Genomic DNA, 15,628 nt, shown 5'->3' with positions numbered 1-15,628 from the left:
TTCTGGTTTGGCTTGAAGTTTTTTTCCAGGATAGATATTTAATACTGCAACAAAAGCAAAGGAAGTAGAAACTGCTGTGACCCCATCCTTCATGGCAGGTTTTATTATGAGAGGTAAGTCCCATCACTAAAGCTGCACATACTTCCACAAGCTTCACTTGGGAAAGATTTATGTTCCTTTTCTCAATCTCAGTCTCAGTCTCAGTCTCAATCTCAGTCTCTATCTCTATCTCTATCTCTATCTCTATCTCTGTCTCTATCTCTGTCTCTATCTCAATATTTTTAGATTGCTCTTATCGTTATGTTTTTGTTAGTAGTTAGTTGAGACTCAATGCACAAGCTGTCTCAGCTGGAAACGCATTGATGGTGGTGCTGGTTGAAATGCCAGTTTTGAGTAATTTGTAAGTGGGTTCACATAACCATTCCCCAAAATGTTCTACTTCCACAAGCTGGTGGAAGTGCAGCTGCTTGTGCAATCACCCTAGGTGTTCTCTGCCTGCATACACAGACACCCTGGAATACAAGAAAGTCTCTGGCACTTTAACTTCTGGCAATAAGTCTTTCTGATGTGTAAATCTACGCAAGAGTGAAGCTCACTACAGTGAATTCTGCCGCCTCTTCAGTAAGAGCAAAAACACTTGAGTTATCCAGGGGATTTTTCATGTTTCTAAATTGGGAATTTGCTTTGTTTCACTCAGCCTGACCAAGTGTTCTTCACCCAAAAATGGAAGAGTCATTGTAATGAATGTAAGCCTGATGCATAACATGCACAGTGTTTGGCTATCTTCATTAAAGTCTTTTAAGGTATCCAGTGTTAAAATTAATCTTTGGTATTTAGACTTCATTGTCAAAACATTTAGGCAGTCTCAATTTTAACTTGCTGTAAAAAAGCAAAACCATTTGGGGGAGTGCTGAGAATTTTCAATTATAAGAAGAAAGCAAACATGATAAAGTCTATATACATAATAAAAAATAATAAAATGAAGTACTACTTCTGATAAAAAGTATAACCTTCAGTGTACTACTACTACTACTACTACTAATTATTATTATTATTATTGTTATTAAATCAGAGTTATTATTATTATTATTAAATCAAAAATGCTTAGAGGTCAATGATACAAGTAATTTATATACACATTACATGAGGAAAAATTATGGCGATATCTATTTCATGCAGTGTCCTATCTTATTAAAGAGGAAAAGTATAAAAGACACTGCTTGCCTTCTGGTTAAAGGAAATTATTAACCATTCAAAATATGTGAGGCTTTCATACTAAGACAGTATATGCCACATATAAGGGGAAAAGGCCTGTGTTTACCCTCATCCAACAAGGTTTTGATCATATTTATATAGAAAAAAAAAATCATTTTTCCTCTTTTGTCAGATCATATCTTTTAAGTAGGCTTTTATGATGAAGTTGATCAGTTCTTCCTTTTCATAAACTATAAATATTTAGCATGAAATTTTTTTTTTTTTTTATAAAATCACAAGATTAATAGTAATACTAATACTACTGCTACTACCAATAAAAAACCTCCTAAACTCTTAGAAAACAAGGAGTGATATCTGGGATCCCTGGAGTTTCCTTTGGTCATTGAGTAGCTTGAAGCGTCTCATTTCCATACTTTCCTACAACTGTCCATTATCTTTTCCCTCAGATGTGCAGAAAATAATATCCCTCAGGGTTCTTGTCTGTCGGTGCAGAGGACAGAAAATTCTACAGCAAGTGGGATTATTCACTATAAGTGACTACACACAGTGTCTCCATGGCAGTGAAATGTAAAATAAAGTAGTCACTGAGAAGATGACAAAAATTGATTGTGGAAATGGATATTGTTTCAATGCCTTGTGGTTTGTATAAGACTACGTTGCTGACCATGGCTCCAGAGAACTCTCATATGAGGTACCTGTGCTCACTTTCCAGGAGAGATTGTCATGGGAGCTTTTCAGTCAATGTATTTTGGGCTTGTGCAGAATTAATCATTTTTTTCCCCTCATAGGAATTTCTATAAGAAAATTCATTTTTGCTCTGCCTTTTAGACAACTAAGTTGTCACCATATATGGCACAATTTTCCACCTTGATAGAACCGTTCTAGTTAAAGAATCCTTTTCCATCTTTAGACTCTTCTGGGAAATTGATAACAACCCTGTTTTCTGATCTTACATGCCACAAAAGTAATTTGAAAGCAATGACTTGAGAACATAACAGGATAAAATGTTTCTGGTTAAATATTTATCTGCTTAAAAGTTGGGATTCATGGATCCATTATGAGCTGCATATTTGTTCTGATGTGTTTTGGGGTTTTTGTTTTGTTTTTGTTTTGTTTTTTTTTTTTTAATTTCTAACACGAATTTACATGCATTTCAGTGCCTAAAAATCAATTATACAGTTCCCAGAAAGAGACAAAAATCTGTCAGTGGACTAAAGAGTCTTAGCACTTCAAACTTTTCCTTCATTACTTCTTATTTAGAGCTTTTACTTAAATCAATCATTAAGTCCTCCTTATCACAGGAGATCAAAGAGACAGAACATGTCTTAACTATTTGAACAATAAAGGTGTTTGAATTAAAGCACACAGTTTGCTTCTCCAGGCAGGACTAAACCAGTATGACTCTTCTGTTATGAATTCAAACATTTCATTCTTTTCAAAGAGAGTAGGTTTTGATAAGATATCAGGAGCTGGATGGAGCTCTGAGCTCTGTCCTTGTCCATGGCAGACTTTTAAGATCCCTTCTAACCCATTTGAAGGCCATGCTATGATTCTATGATTCTATGGTTCTATGATTCTTCAGAGAAAAAAACTTGGGAGAAAGCCACAGGCAACAGGACTCGTAAGTCATACATTCACTGTACATTTTTCTTGCCTCTACATTTCTAACTTCTAGGGTAAGTGACATAAAACATCTGCACACATCTTTGTCAGGAGTACATGCTTCTGCTATACGACATGATGAGTACCTTCAGCTGCTCTTTAAACACCATCTGGGTTCTTTAAACAGCTCTTATTACTTCACATACTTTCATCATCATCTTTCAGCTTCTTGAAAAGCCAAATCTCGCAGTTTTCAGCAGTTTTTGGTTTCCTCTGTATGTGTTTATTTGCTGTCTTAAAGATACAGGACAAATATATTATGATAGATAATAACACTGCAATTTAATGCTTTGTTGCATTTCTTCTGCCTAGTTCAGGTTTCATGGCTCCCTAAGTCATGAAAATTGCTTACTGAGATGTTATTTTGGGGTTTTGTCCAATATTTGCATTTAAAAGCATTTTCCCTCTTTGTTGCCATGTGTTGTTTCATGCCAATAAATCCTTCACTGTTTAGGATTTTCATTTTAACTCTGAAAATTCTTATTAATACTTTTGTTTACCCCTTGGGTTTCTGTTCTTTTCTCAAAATCATGACAATTCCCACTTGCTGTGGTCTGGGAAGGTCTGAAGATCTAAAGGTATAAGTTTAATAACTGCTGAGCAATATCTTTGCTCCCATCATTTGGATAGTGACAAGTTGCAGTGTTGCTAAATGAAATACATAAATGTGAAAAATTGCCCAAAGGAGCTGACACTACAATAGAGGGAAATAAAGAGATCAACACAAGTACAAATTACACTTTATCTTAAAAAAATAGGAAATGCGGTAAAAAAGTATAAGTATACTTGCACATAACCTCTTTGTTCCCCTTCAGCACACAAAGAAAAGACACAGAGAGGGGAAACAAGATGAAAGTGCTGACAAGAAATAAAAACTAATCCAACAATGCAGAGTGGGTATCAGAAAAGTCAAGGCAAAAGCCCAAACAAGACTAACACTATGATGGTACCAGGATGAAGTTGCTGTGCACTTAGCCAGCAACAAGAGCATTGGAAGTTTGTTCAGGAGGAACACTGAAAGGGAAAACCATCAACCAACTTCATGCTTTCTGTAATCCCTTGAAATAGTGCTCCCCAGGCAAGTCAGACCAGTTGCTCACAAAATTAACTCCAGTGACAAGGAGCAAAGGTCCTTCTTTAGAGTAAAATGAAAAAAAAAAAAAAAAGAAACACCAAAAAAAAAAAAAAAACCCACCCACCACCTTGGAGAATTGAATAGTTTTTAATTGGTTGTATTTGATTAAACCTATTCTTGGAGATAAAAGAAACTGTCCTAACCTCAGAATAAAAAGAAATTACCTTGAAGAATTTTTTTGAGAAAGGAAGTAACAGGATCATTTAAAGAGGTGTTTCTAAAAAGGGAGAAAACAGAAAACATTAATTTTCAGTCCTATTGGTTGCATAGAATTCAGTATGATCCTTGAAAAGGACTGAAATCCTGGAAATGTTCTGGAGGAAGCACATGTAAATAACGAAGAAAACCATAACTGAGAGAATAGTCAATTAGAACTCAGGTTAAAAATATGTGATTTTCTTCTATGTAACAGATTTACTGGATACAAGGAAAGGGAAACATTAAAAAAAAAAAAAAAAAAAAAAACACAACACCACAAAACATTTCCACGAGTCTCTTGCAAGTTTTCTGCATGTTCCTAAAACAATTTGTCTGTATTACACATATAGTGTCGAAAAAACGCTAGGATGGTGTGTGTTATGTAGAAGTTTTTATTGACATGCCTTTGAAATAATCTGCACTGATTCAATCTCAGATGTAGTGTTTTGCTTTTGCAATTAGGTATTAAATGGGTAGCTTGTCAATCATGTGAAAATATGCTGATTATGTCAAAGGCTAGTCCTAGAATGCACCCATTAGATCTTACACAACCCTTGTAAAGGCCAAACATTTATTCTAAAACTAAAGTTCTTCCAAATGTTGTATTTATCCAAATGTCTATTAGTTTACAGAAGTAGATTTTAAATTTCATAATGTATACTATTTCTTGCACATTGTCTGGCAGTTTTATTCTCAACTGTAGAAAATCTAAATAGAGCACCTTACAGAGGTCAAGTATTTCCTCTTTTGGCACCAATCCAAAATTAAGAAGTGAGGAAGTAAAACTAAAGTCTTAGAAACACTGAAGCATTTTCAGTTTAATTTTGCTACTGGAAAAAGAGAACGAGCTCTTGATGTTTCTCTGGCATTTTGGTTCAGACACTGATGGTGACGGACATAGTCTATCTTTTTCTTCCATCCAGAAAGGTCAGCTGGACATTGCTGGTGGGCATTTCTGCCAGCTAAACCTCAGGAGGTTTATTTTAGTTTTTTTCAAAGGATGTCACTTTGTTAGAGGTTAACTGAAGCTCTTGTGGATTTGTTTATACTAATTCTGGTAATTCCCTGAGAACCAGGGGAAGCTGAAGCAGTTCCCTTTGGTGGCCAGGGAGCCTGTTGTTATTTCAGTCATGCTCTCTGTACAGTCATTACTCAGCCCTTCAGCAATTCGGCATTGACACAGATGTGGTCAAGCAAAGCTGACGCAAATCGTTACACAAACATTATCGTTGTTGCATTCAGCTGTAGCAGAAGATTTATAGCTTCACATAATCCCATAAATCACACAAAGAGGCTGGAGTTTCTCAGATTCAAGGAAGAGATTTCAGCTGCGGCACTTGCAGAGCCAGAGGAGCTAGTGAGTAAAACAGCAGGTGCGAACTTCAGCAGATCCCTCTCTCCTGCTTCCAGTGGGCAGCTGCCTTCTCCCATGGGACCATGTAACTACAGAGGACCACACGCGGGATTAGCAATGACTTCCAAACTGAGGAACTGCCTCACCCAGAACCTCAGTGACCAGCTTAAAACAAAGGTTACTTGTTACATCTCTCAATGGGGTAAACAGAAAATCAGACTGAGGCATCCTGGTCCGAACAGATCCCTTCTCCCCCTGTAGGGTCCAATGTCATAACTTCTCATCCCAGAGCCAGGAACCAGTCTTTTAGGCATTTCAGCACTGAGTACCACAGAAATTTTTCCAGTTTTGTGTACCTTCATATTTTCCAAATCACTTGACAATTTGTCAGCTGAAGAGCAGGGAAATGTTTTAAAAGCCAATGTCCACATTACAAAATAAAATTTAAGTGGTACGCTCCCAGCTCAGGCTGTTGAATAAAATGAAAGAGAAAAAATATATAAAGATGGAACCTGAATTTCCTCAGTACTGATTTGGATTCTTATTCATGTGAGGCCCGTCACGCTAAATTTTCTTAACTGAAACTGTGGTGATTATAAAGAAAGCATTGTTGCTGTGTATTATTTGTTTTCATATTGTATTTTATTTTTATATTGGGTTTTGTAATGGTTAGTTCTGTACTCACCTGTTCTCCCAAAAAATGTTATAACCTGAGGGTTGTCCCTGCCCCTTTTTCCCTGTCCATCCTCCCACACTCCTCCCAGTCCCCTATGGTCCCTGTCTATCATTCAGCTGCTCCTCCCAGCTTCTGGAGAGTTTGGGTAAGGGCATCGAATGATAGGGCAAGAGCCGAGGAGGTTCCTCCCTTTATGTTCCCACTGGTTTCCTTGAATGTCCCTCCAACCCTGTTCCACTCCCACCTTATCCCTCCATTGGGTGTTGGTTTGTCCCCTCCTTTAGTCCCTCTCCCCTGTACATAAGCCCAGACCACGGGGCTGGGCCATGACTTTGCCTGAACTGTGGTCTGAGGCCTATGTCCAGACAGGATGGGACAAAGACTGGAATAAAGACCTTGAATTTGCCCTCGGATCAAGTCTGACTCCTTTCCTCTGCCACTGACGGTGTCTCTCGCGTGATAAGGGGAAAAGCCCCTCGCCACCTCCCGGGTTTCTAGGACCCAGACAAGTTTTCCTGTCTCGTCGCAGTCTCGAGCTAGCCTGCGCAAAGTGGAGCCAGTAGCTCCGTGAGAGATGGGCGACAAAGCATAAGCTGCAAACTATTTTCAGAAATATTGGTTGCCTTCCGAAAAAAAAGAACCAAAAATCTCAGGTGATCTATTGTAATTCTCAGACCAACAATTCTGTCTCATTTATTCCATACTAGAGTGTGTTGAGATATAAAAAGCATAATGAGTCATTTGTCCTGCTGCTGTTCAGGATTCTTCACAAACATTGAGATCTCTTATCTCTGTATATTTGTAGTTAGAGCAGCTATTCTTTGTATTACTGATTTGACCTTAAGACGTCAAAGGAATAAAATTAATGAAGATAAAATGATGTTTAATGAAAGAGGGAAATTTATTCAGAAGAATAACAAACATATTAATCAAAAGTAATTATTTTATTTTGATTAATCATGTATATTAACCCATATAAAGATCACAGAATTATTTTGACTAAAAATGGAAAAAAAACATTTATCTCAGCATTTTCGGATCTTTCAGTTGGTGCTTTAGAATGAAATTTCAAGACAAAATTAATGAAATGGGATAAAATGTGATTAAATTACATCTAAAAATAATGAAGTGTTTTCTCATCAGATTTTTTTTGTAAACCTTGACTTGCTATTTCTAATTTTTCATTTGACAAAGAAAACAAGAGGATATGTGTTTTATATGGATTAAGTCCTTAAAAAGTTTTCAAAGCAGCTTGTTAGCCAAAAGTTAATCATTAGGACAGCTGTAACTGCATTTTCATACCACCATTTAAGAATACACCCAATTACACAAACTGATAGAAGCTCTGACTGCTATAAAATTATATTATAATGATTGTTTATCCAATAGTTTTTGGGAAAAAAATCAAGTTATGTTACCCTATGACAGTAAGTACAGTTTTTTCTACTTTAGTCACTCAGTCACTCACTTAAGAGTACATCGGTCGTCCCATCATAGCCAAAATGACATTTCACCTACAGAATGAGCAAATCTCTCAACACAAAGCTGTGTAAATACATTAAATACATTGACATCAGCTCAGCATCAAAGGTTTCAGAGATTCTTTGGGGTTGGCAAAGATGATATTTCATTGTCATTTCACTAAAGGACACAATCCTTTCTCATTAGAAATTATCTTCAAAAATATTTAACTAATGATTCATAAAATCACATGGTTGAATTTTCCAGAAGGTTTTTTAAATCAAGATCTGTGATTCAATATTTATGTCTAGACTGAAAAATTCAAAGGCACAAACTTAAAAAATATTCTTACCTTTCATAAGGTAGTATTTTTACAAATATTATCACACTTCCAATATGCTATTAGCAAGGAAATTAATTCCTTTCCTGTTTAAAAAGTGATAAAAGTAGCATTTATCTGTTTCCAAATAACAGCAAAAGAGAATGAACTAATGACAGTGTAATGAACAGTGTTTGCATTACTGGCATTGTAATTGCATTACTGCCAGCTTTTTCTGAAACATTAGCAATGTCACTCAGGAATCTCTGCTAGCTCACACTTTACCTGTAACCCTGAACTCCTGATCAACAACCAGCTTTTACATAAGTGTTCACTTGTTGAAAATGGTGCTGGAATAGAAACTATGCCCCTTTACACAGAGTTATCATTCCTATCTCCAGCCTTAAGTTCCTGCTAAGTATTGGAAACTGCTAAACTGCCCAGTAATGCTTTGCTTAACAAATTGACTATTCTTGCAGCTTTTGAAATTCTGAGTTGATTATAAGATGCCTCAGTCTTGGCAAGGCAATTATCCCACAACTGACTCTGCTGTGATACAGGGATGACATGCTCCTTCAAAACACCCTAAAGACCCAACACATCTGAGTCAATGTGACACATCACACCATATTCCTTCCAAAATACCTTGGCAGCTGCAGATTTTACTTAACAATTGGCATCACCAGCAGGTCAGGGGAGGTGAACCTTCTCTCCTTGGAACAAGTGAGACAAATCTGAAAAACTGGGTTCAGTGCTTGACTCCTCAGTAAAAAAGACATGGATACACTAGAGACAGTCCAGCGAAGAGCCACAAAGATGATGATGGGACTGAAACATCTCTCCTCTGAAGAATGAGAGAGCTGGGACAGTTCAGCCTGGAGAAGAGAATATTTTCTACTGTAAATGCAAGTTGATCCTGTTTACTCTGGGTGTCTGACATTGACAAGTTCAGAAAATAAAAACATACATTTGGAGAGAGCTCAGGTGTCTGGAGGTGTCGCACCTGTGTGAGCTTACCAGGATTGCCAGTCCACTGCAAAATGCTGCACAACTTTATGGAATATAAAAGCATTCATTCAGTATTTCCATAATATAAAGGCACTGCTAATCTTCGGCAGGTCTAGAAAAGCAACAAGTAAAACAACAGGTTTTTTACTTTTTCTTTCTTTTTTCACTCTCAGTCATATTAAGAAGTTCACCAGTTGGGAATCTCCTCCTTCAGCTGTGGTGTCTTTTACATACACTACAGTAAGCTTCAGATGTTCTAATTGTAACTCCATATAAAAATGCAGTCAGAAGATTTTTCTGCTGACACTCTTCTCAGTAGAACCTTTAGGCAGCCAGTTGCAGGGGAGCTTGATCACTGCTTTCTCAGAAATCAAATAACTTCCATGCCATTTCTTTACACAGCTGTGCTCAGGGCTCCCATTCCTTGGAGCGCGCCACTGAAAGCAAACTCGGAGAGGTAACAATTTGTACCCAGCACATCACAGACGTACACATTCATCAGAGCCATGCAAACAGAGCGTGACAGGACTGGCTTTGGATATTAACAAGCTGCCTCTTCCTTCCCCATTGTAACTTTCTCACAGTCTCAAACCATGATCTGTTAACAATTTCATTAATCATGAATATACATCCTTAGCATACAGTAATTAGCTCTTCTCTTGCCATTTATCAAAGAAATGCTATAAATTAACCTGCAAAAGAAAATTCACTCCCAGGGCGAAGTTCCAAGTTTCACCACTGTAAATGTTACAGGGCTTCAGGAGGTTAAGGGAATTTTTGTTTGAAACTGAGAGAGCTTGGCTTACTTATTCTGCTTTACAGCATGCTGATAACTTTCACACAGTAAGATACCCATTAAACCACTAGGCCAAAATAGCTTCCTAGCCTGGAGGCTGGCTAAAATCCAGGAAGAGGTTTATGCATTTAATATGACATTTAAATGGAATTTAGCTTCATAAATCCCAAGCTGTGATTGAGAATAAGCCATTTCAATGGTCAGATCACCTAGAGCTGAAAGTATGCAGGTTCTGGGGGTAATTTTTTATTTTTACTTTGAAGATCGTAGATGTCTGGATTCATAGTCCCAGAAACACTTCAGAGCTCAGTAAACTGACGCCTATCCTATCATTCATTTGAAATCATCGTGTTCATCTGCTTAAGATGACTGACAGATCCGATCTGTTAGGTCTGATAATTATGAATGTGTTTTGGCTAAAACATGTTAAGCTGGAATAGTGAAATTTCTTTTCTTTAAAAACTGTAGGATACAAGGAAGACTATGATGGTGGCAGCTCTCTCTTAACATCTGTCCTCATCAAGGAAGGAAAATACCTGGATTTTACCTCAGTCTGCAGAAGTTTATATCAGCAGCTTCTATGGGACTTTCTCCGCTAGAGTGAGGCACTCTGCACCTGTCCTTTTGAAGCTTTACTGTGTTAAAATAAAGTACACAGGGTGCTGGAAAGAGAGCAGGCAAAAGAAAACAGTTTGGGCCAGTCCGTGGGTGTAACGCCCCACTGGGCTGTGTCCCGTGCACAGGTCCTTGCTGTAAAGTTCAATCTATACATATTTGACATATAATCAGCATAACCTGGACAAAAAAGAAAGGAGTAGTTGTAGAAAAATCTTCCTTTCCCAGTTGAATGCAGTGCTGATCTACACAGCTCCTCCTGATACTGATCGAGCACAGCAGCTCCTCAGGCTTTCGTTGCAAAATACTAAGTTTTCAAAAAAGAAGGAGGAGGGAATAAACCATGAGTCATTACACAGAATATTCTGTATCCTTGTGCTTAAGGCCTCTGTTTAGAAAAGTAAGCATGGGTTTGTGTATTTGTGTGATCTGCCCTGCAGTGGTGACCCCTGGAAGCACTGCAGTGCAAGGCCAGGGCTGCGCCTGCCAGAAAGCTGACGAGTGCTCTCTAAAGGCACTGGGCTTCAACTCAGACAGAGCACTTGCTTGGACTCAGTCCAGTCTGTTAATTTATGAACTGAAAAGGGTCTGGGAATCCACTCTATAAATCCCAAGCTAGTCATAGAGTATTCATACGTACAAGCTACACACAAAACAAACTCTAAAATTAAGTGCATTAGACCCAGTCACCTTCATATATAAAATTCAGATAGCATACTAATTTCATTAATCCCACGTGGTTTTCTCATACCCAGTCACAGGGATTTCCCTTTTACAGGTATTGAATTCAGTGGTAGGGATGTGCCCTTGCTGATTCCCATTCTTTGGCAGCCTACCTGGCTCCACTGCCACAGAATTGCTTAGATAGCCAAGAAGCCAAGCAGCACCCCTTCCAAATACATTAAAACAGGCAGGTATGTTATCTTCCACCCCACACACCATGACCTCAAAAGCAGTTGCTGTACTCATTGTAAGTAATTTTCCTGAGCTTTATGACCAACGTTTTAATTGAATTTTGTAAGGCAGAGATGCCAGGGCAAAGCACCATCAGTTTCACTGCAAACATTTTGTCACCTTGTTTCTTTCACTACAGTATCCGACCTCTCGGAGGTGTTGGGTCAGCTCACAACATCCCAGAATGTAATTAGTTTTACAGATTTATTGAATCTTTTATGATTTCCAGAAAATAAAATTTTCAGGGAGCACATTCCACTACCTTAGATGTATGTCAAAATTTGTAGTCTAATGTGATCTCTGAATTTTAACGGTATTTATTAAATAATAAAATCAGATAATTACATGCCACAAACAGCCGCCATTGCTTAAGTGCTACAACACTACAGCAGAATGGGAGATAAGCAGAACACTGATACAAAATTCAAGTTATTTTGAGCATTTGTAGAGATGTAGAATTGACTATTCCTTTCTAGACAGTATGTTCTGGACTTTTAGAGGTTTGAAATTATTATTTGTATGAGTGCATCCAAAAAAAGATCCATCTCTGCATACAGATGATTTTAGAATCAGAAAGATCAACATTATAGGACTCATGGAGCAGAAAGATGACTTCATCTAAAACTGCATCTAATAAAAACATCAGCAACAAGCAGTGACCTGGTAGCTGTGTAGTATATAAGGAAAAGTAGGGTAGTACAACAGTATGGAACATTTCTAATGGCTCTTGTAGAAGTTGATTCCAAAGTCAAAAACAGATGCAGCAAGAAACAAGGAAGCTCTGGAGATTTAATGGTGTCTATGCTGATAGTTATTGTCTGTAAAAAAAATATATATGAAACATCAGTCTTAAATGTGGTTACAGTTAAAGACAAATAAACTACCAGAATATATAAAGGACAGAAAAAATAAATGAAACACAATATTTGCTGCGCAAAGCAAAACCAGATTGCAGGCTGTACTTAAAATTATGATTTATTTGTTTTCTGTTGGAAGATTTGCATTGCTTTGGGGACAACATACCAGTGGGAAATCAGAGGGAGGGAGTCTGTATTTTAAACTTATAGATAATAAAGGAAGACTAAGAAATGTGTGATTTATTTCTAAGGAGAAAAGTATTCCAGGTAGTTTTATAGCAGTAATATTTTTAAATTAAAAAACAAGCAAACAAACAAAAAAACCCACCAAAACAACAACAACAAAAACCTTATTAATGATAGAATTATTGAAGTTATGCATGTTTGAGGAACACTGTGCGTGTTTGAGGAACTAAATTCCAGAAGAATATTCTTCAAAAGATTATTAAGAGTAAATGAATGATTTCACTGTGACTACAGCAACTGGGTGGAACCCACAAACAGACAGCTTATACTAAGCAGAAACATGGAATAGCTCATGGCCTTAGACACTGAATCCTACACAAGTGTTATGTTTTGATCACTCATATCTAACAGCATTATGTTTGCTTCCCACATCCTATTTTTAGAGGTGTTTCAAACTAGTGGGATTAAGAAATGGCCTGTTGGTTGCACAAAAGTTGGGGATATTTGGATACAGGCCAAATTCATTGTGGATTGAGCTGATCTGTGCCAGTGTCTTGCTGCAGCCCAGCTGACCTGTCAGGCTAAAGCACCCCTCTGAGCAGAGGCAGGTTATGTTTACCCAGCCACAGCCTTGCACATCATGCATGAATGTCCAAAGCACCCAGGGATGCAGCCAGGCATGCACAGGGAATTGAGTGTGCTAAGACACACTGCTGCTGGTGGAGAGAGCTTAGGTGAAAAGCACCCTGGAAAATGACACAACATGGTATCTTACAAGTTTGAGTGTCCAAAAATCCTAGCAATCTTTGGCATCTTTGGAGTGTATTCAGAAGGGTTGGCTTGATTGCCCTTCAGAAAAAGCTTAAGAGGCTGTCACTTCGAGACATACCCCTGGGGAGGTGCCTCCCTGCTCTCAGGCAAGGGATGCAGCAGAAGAGGACCAAGAGCTTGGGGCACTCGCTCTGTTCATAGCTTCCATTTCATGCTCCATTCCAAACTGCTGTAAAACATGATGTTATTTTCCATAATGATAATGATATCTGGCATTGTATTTGTATTCTCTTTGGAGCCACAGCCCCTAAATAGCACCATTTTCTGGAATTATTAGGATTTATAGGCTAAAAAATTTCTTCAGATTTTTATCTTTACATTTTTGTCATACACCCCTCAGTATGAATGTACTTCTGGAACAAGTAGCAAATGTTCACACATTAGTGTGATCCTATTTTAAATTTAATTTTTAAATAATTTTAATTTAATTAAAAATTTATTTAATTTATTTAAAAATAATTTTAATTAATTTTAATTTACCTTAAATTTAATTTTAAAATATTTTAAGGTTTATGACCTCCTTTTTACTGGCTTTGGGCTTATTACCTGTCTTGCTTTTTACTGTTTTTTGTTTTTCTTGAAGAGAATAGTAGAGATGCTATAACACTTTGGGAGACACCTGAGGAAGCAGGAAAACACATTGTAAAATGAAAAATGTTTGGCTCATGAAGAATGCAACAACAGAAATTTGCACAGCACAATTGTTTCAGTAAAAAAAATATATATATAAAATAATAAAAATTGCCTTCCCAAAGTCCCAATTTTGGTGTGAGGCACTTTCAGCAAATGCTGATTAATTCCAAGAGAAGATAATGAAGAGAATGTAGACACTGAGAAAACAAGATTATCGATTATAGACAGGGTCTTTTAAAATTAACTTTGCTAAAAATTTGCTGCAGCTTCAAGCACTTCAGAAGTTCACTTTTTCTGAGCTGCAACTGTGAAAAAATGCTACCGTCCCATCCTCTCATACAGCCCTTGGTCTTTACCATTTTTTCTTACTGTAATCTGCACGGTGAATTTTTGCCTAGTTCTGCACTCATGGCATGGAAACTCTTTTATGATTTCATTTGCATAAGGTTTGTTGGACAAAATTTCGTAGTATCATGTGCAGCCTCCCATTAGTGACGAGGATTGGCTGGATAAAGGCTTTCTTCTGCAGCCTTGACAATAGCATTAGAAAATAGCATTACTCCTGATTAGGAAGATATGTCCTCCAGTTGAAATTGCTGGTTTACCATAGTTAAATAAAACCATATGTCTAAGAAATGTGGACAACATCCACCCCTAGACCTCTAATGCCAGGGTGAAACACAGCATGAAGAGTGCTATATAATAACATTGTAATACATAATTACATTGTGCTACTGTATTTGCCATTACACTTTCCAGCCACTGAAATAATTCTCCTCTCTCTCATGGTGGATGGTAAAGGAAAGCCAACATATGGAATTGTCTGGCTTTATGTCTCTTAAAATCTTTTGACACTATTTTGGTGAAATTTCCACATGCAAGCCAAGGAAATGTGGAATGGAGGAAATCATCAGAAGGGGTGCACATGTTTGAAGAGTGATTCTCAAAGCCATTAGCCATGATTTTTCCTGAAGTGCTTGATGCATTTCTCTTAGGATCTCATAAATAAATTTACTGGGTTTGGTTAATGACTTCCTGTAATACTCAGAAAAAAATTAGAGTATTTCTATAATTGGTAAGTTACACCACACTGAGAGGCTAGAAAACACTTTGAGGCAATTAGATACATGACTAGGCAGAAGAGTGGCAGATTAGGATGCAAAAGGTCACTAACATTTAAAAAATAAGTAAAAAATATGATTCTCTTATTTTTAAAAAAGGGCACATCCTGTGATTCATTAAAAAGTATGGAGTAATAAGACATTCAGGAAAATTACTGGGTAATTTGCTTTAAAAAGCAAACAAAGTATGAGAAAACTGAGAAGGAGCCAGTTTTTTTCTTTGTGGAGAGAAGGGCAAACTAAGAGGCAGCTTGAAGTAGAGGAAGAAAAGAAAGATGCAGTAATGCAAGGATGCCAACCAGTTCTATTGGCAATCAGAGCCACAGGATAGATTTAGGAAATTACTTCATAATTCTCAGGAGAGCAAAGCCCTGTAGCAGGCTATCTGCAGAGATCACAGAATCCATTTCATGGAGGTAGCGAAGACCTGCCTGGTCCTTCTTTAGCACAACAGGCAGACCAAAACAGATTCGTTTACTTATTTTCTGAACTATGTGCCGTAAAAGCAAAAGTTAAGAGATAAATATGCTAATAAGATGGTTTACAAAACTTATGCCTGGATGAGCCAGGAGGTTTCTTTAATGTGTTTGAATCTGCCATTGTTCTA

Source organism: Hirundo rustica, chromosome 2 (assembly GCF_015227805.2).
Source record: "Hirundo rustica isolate bHirRus1 chromosome 2, bHirRus1.pri.v3, whole genome shotgun sequence".
Taxonomy (NCBI): domain Eukaryota; kingdom Metazoa; phylum Chordata; class Aves; order Passeriformes; family Hirundinidae; genus Hirundo; species Hirundo rustica.
This window is presented reverse-complemented; position numbering follows the sequence as displayed.